General features: G+C 32.9%; 1 long non-coding RNA gene across 1 annotated transcript in view; it reads right to left on the reverse strand.

Annotated features, from left to right (window-relative positions):
- Positions 1-4639, reverse strand: part of LOC117104817 — a 13338-nt gene continuing 8699 nt past the window's right edge. Inside the window, exons 2-3 of the long non-coding RNA XR_004444830.1 lie at positions 1778-1857; positions 1-1431 (exon numbers count right to left, since the gene is read on the reverse strand). This is a non-coding gene — a long non-coding RNA (uncharacterized LOC117104817). The remainder of the gene's footprint in view (positions 1432-1777; positions 1858-4639) is intronic.

Consider the following 4639-nt stretch of genomic DNA (forward strand, 5'->3'; position numbering starts at 1 on the left):
TAATGCAATAAAATAGATTTTAAAAAATTTGACATTCCAGCATGTTTTGGCCATTTTCTCTGAAACACGATTTGCGACGAGTGACTGGTTTGGCTTGTCTTTGCCACATATAGATTGAGAAATTTATCCCGCACTTGCGTTTAAACGTTTTACAGATCTTGGTTTCTATAAAATCGCTACACACTATCGCCGACAGCTTTCGACGGCGCTCAAGCTTGGTTTAAGCTGAGTTTCCATAAAATTGCTCAACATCCTACAGCCGACTTGGCGACGCTGATTGGTCAGTTGAATCAGGGAGCATTCTCGATTTCGTCGGGGACAGCTCAGAAAACTCTGTAGCGACTGTGTAGCGATTTTTATATAAACCAGGCTTAATTAATAAATAATAAATAATTGGAGTATTTGTATAGCGCCTGTTAGAAAAAATTATTTGATAAAAGAGTTATTGATTAAAGAGATAGGTTTTAAGGAGGGTCTTGAATGCATTAGTATCAGAAGTTGATCAAGATTAGGTGGAAGAGAGTTCCATAATAATTGGTCGGTCGTGTCGGGGAGGCTCTCCGATTTTGTCGGGAATAGCTACTCGTTGTAACGATTGCACTGAGAATACTTTAGCAATTTTATAGAAACCAGGCTTTAGAGTGTTTAATTGCACAAAAGGATTAAGCCCACAGGTAATAGAAATTCATACCGTGGGGTTATCATGTTTAATTTCTATAATAGCTTATGGCATATTTTAATGTGATATTGTGATCGAATACCGATGGGTTTGCCATACATTATAAGCTTCCATGATAGGGCATTTACTAGAATGGACTGACTATTGCCAAAGTTACGGTATATTAAGTAAAAGTATTACGGCTTCTCTGTACTAAGGTATACAATACTGCCACATTCTTATACCAAAAACAGTACCCTGGTTTTGGGATGACAATCCCCAAATTGCATTTTTCACGTGTAGGCCTACAAAAAAATGAAAATTGTACACTACAGTATGAAAAACGTTGTAAAATGTATTGGATTCCTGTGCCAATAGTCGATGTGAATAGAACTTTTTATTGCAGGAACAAACATGGTTTGACTAAGAATACACTCTATACAGAACAATATTTTGTAATCATCAAAAATGCAGATACGTCACTTGAGAATGTGGATGGCTAATTCCACGAAACGTTGGTAAGTCTCACCAAATCTTGCTGGTTTAACACAAAAGAAAATCTTGATTTTTAGAATCATTGAAAGTGGAGTTCTTTTTCCAACTGCCATCGTTGTTCTGCTCAAGAGTGATTTCTTTCCTTGTCCTGTCAAATCTGCACGTCTGACAAATTTTTATACTCAACTTTCTGTTGTAGACCAAATTGGCATGTGCTGTGGAGCAAACTCATACTCCTCTTATAATCTCAAGGCTTTGTCAATTTTTATGATAAAATTCTGTAAAATTAAATTACATAATAATCAATATGCATCAATCAATACAAATATATTTAGTACATTTTCTATAGAGAATGATGAAAAGAAATAAGGTAAATACGGGATACGGTGTATTTCGAATCAGCAACATTGACGCTTCGCTTCATGTGGGGTACTCTCTTCACTAAAATTTATTATACAAAATTAACATAATATTTAAATGTAAAATAATACAATACAAAAATGTTTACAACAATTGCCTTACGTCCTCTGAACTACTTTATCAGAAGAAAATTTCAACAGTAGGTTTAAATCAATTTTTAATAATAAACTAGGAGCTTCTAACTTTAAAAGAAATGCAAATTACATTTGTTGCCGCGAAATTTAAAGACATTCCTCTTCCTAGGTCCATTTAAACAGCTCGTACCACCACATTCATTTTCTTCCCTAAAAAGATAACATTTATATACATTAAATACATTATAACAATTAATGAAGGTGATAGAAACTATGCAATATTAAAAAAAAATACGCTGATGATATAATTCTTTGTAAAGAAAATATGTTAGATAAGTATTTTAATGAAGTTTAAACATTTGCCAACTAGTGAATTTAATCTTTATGATGGGAACACCAACGAGCAATCCAGAAAGTTACCTAGAGATCAACCTATTAAAAGTTAACAGCTTGGGCTCTGAATATTATCATGAGTAAAGATTCAGTATCCCAAGTAAGTAAGTTACTGCAAGTAGATTTCAGTATCTTGAATGACAAAAAATGTCTCAGTCGCTTACTGTTGGAGTAAAAACAACTAAATGTGTACGTGTGTCTGTATTACATGTTCGCCTAATATCTTTTTGGGTGCTGCGTGTTACCGTATCCTCTGTTTTGGTTGATTAGTGAAGGGACGTATATAGAATTTAATCCATTTGCAGCCTATTAGAAATTTATCAGTCCTGTTTTTTGTATGTGTGTCTTAAAGGGGCGGTAAACACAGAAAGGAAATGTACAGATGGACCGCCCAGACTACCTTATCCCCACCATGGTTGACGCAAAAGTACAAAATTTTGTGTCTGTACACTTCTCCTGGTCGGAAATGGCACTTTCAGACCTTTACCAGAGCGGTTACCTTTTAATATATGTCCTCCTTTTAGACATGGTTTTCAGTTTACATTTTCACTATATTCATGGATATACAGCATCGTCATTTGCATTCAAGATGTTGATAATGCGCAACTGACAGAATAATTGTGTGTTTTTAAATCATTACAATATAAGCAAAAATGAGATATCTCATTTTGCAATATTTTGAATGTGAATGTCTGTATCGTTCATCTATTTTACTATATTTAAGCTCATAGAGCAAGGTTTAATTTATTTCAAAATATTATCACATTTTATCGATATACATGAAAATTACACACAATTACACAGTTAAAAAAAAAATATTACCGATGTTTACAGTGTTTCTTTTTATTCTCCATAACCTTTTTTAATAGTATCTTTTCTAGAAGTATTTTGTTTATTATCTCTCTATTTTTCTTTCTCTGTTTCATATTTTCATTAATTTTTCATTTTTTCCATGGTTTTCAGTTTACATTTGCAATTTACATTGAATATGTTCACAAAACATCTTCACTAATCTCATTCATTCAATATACCCACTCTCTTAATATTCCACGCCATCCATAGGAAGTGGTAAGGTATATCAGTCTAATGGATTGATACATTTTCGATGATTATTTTACCGGAGTATCTGAATATTGCATGGTGGTCTGGGAGCCAGATACCGGTAACACATCCATATAAGTTACTTTCTGGTGAATTCAATGCCAGACACACATAACCATAGCCAATTACCTTGCCATAATTTAAGTGGTTTTAGAAAATACTCTGCATTTTCATTGCTTTTTGGTTGTAGAAACAGTAGCCTACATTGGAGTGTTACTAAGGTTTGCGAAAAAAAAAACTTTAAAAAGGTTTACCATCTTTTATGGGAACTCATATTTTTCTCTTTACCAAAAAATGAAACGTAGTCGTTTCTTCGGAAACGGGTAGTGTAAGGCCCGCAGAAACTTTAGTCAGGGGCATTTAATCAAATAATTAACCAATCAATCAATTTTATTCCACATATTCTTTTGAATTACAAATAGCACAATGGTTTAAAATGAAAACCACAAGCAAAGCTTTCAACTATGGGTCCCTTCAAAATATTTGAGACAGGGATATATAAATAAATGAATAGCAAATCTCAATTAAATGTTTAAAACATTGGGGCACAAAATCTTATTGCAATAAGAAAGACAGACCAATAAAAAGAGAGGCAATCAAGATTTAAGAAAACTTTTAAAAACGTCTGCTTGAAAGTTCCAATTATACTGCCGATTCGATCCCTAAAAGCATCAAAAAGCGAAGCGTAGCTTTAACAATATTTAATTTATTTGTTAAATTCTGTAAAACTGACCGTTGTCAGATGCTTGATTTGTATTCATTCTTTTTATGATGATTACCTAAAAACATTACCAAAGTGCTTAAATACCATATTTTAGCTTTTATAATTGGTTATTATTGGGCAATTTTGACCTTTGACCATAATATGGGAATCAAATTACAGAATTTGATTTCCTACTTAACAATGAATGTAGCTTCTGTAATTGATTATTAAAAAAATCATTATAAAAATTATTATGTTGACCTTCGACCTTTATTTCGGCTGTTTAAATTAATTAACTTATTTATAATATATTTATTTGCTTATTTTATAACAAATAGGCCTAGATATCTAAATGCATAATAATGTGATACAAAACTGAGTTTTCAGTTTCCTAATAATATTTTCCACTGTTTTGTTTTTATATCTAGTAAATAAAAAGTGATTGGTAAAAACTCATAATACCAGTGCGGGACGTCGGTAACGAAAGTTTGGCAGAAGTTTTTTTAGATCCAGCTGTAGGGGGCGTCCCATTGTTTGCATTCCCACCATGCATTTCGGTGGAACACTTTTTTTGTGTGGAGAAAAGAACTCTATCTTGTATTTCTAGTCAGGGTTGCCATTTGGCCTTTTGACGGCCAGATTCCTCAAATCTGGCCGTATAAAAATTTGCCTGGCCGTAACGTTCGAAAAGTCACGGCCAAAATATATTTGGCCGAATTTTTAAAAAGTTTACATTTTTTTCAATATAGGCCCAATATAACGTAGACTTGTTTTGGATATGTTGTTTTTGTTAGC

The sequence above is a fragment of the Anneissia japonica genome, unplaced genomic scaffold (assembly GCF_011630105.1).
Source record: "Anneissia japonica isolate Jap-2015-1 unplaced genomic scaffold, ASM1163010v1 scaffold2834_len698180_cov181, whole genome shotgun sequence".
NCBI classification, from domain to species: Eukaryota; Metazoa; Echinodermata; class Crinoidea; order Comatulida; family Comatulidae; genus Anneissia; species Anneissia japonica.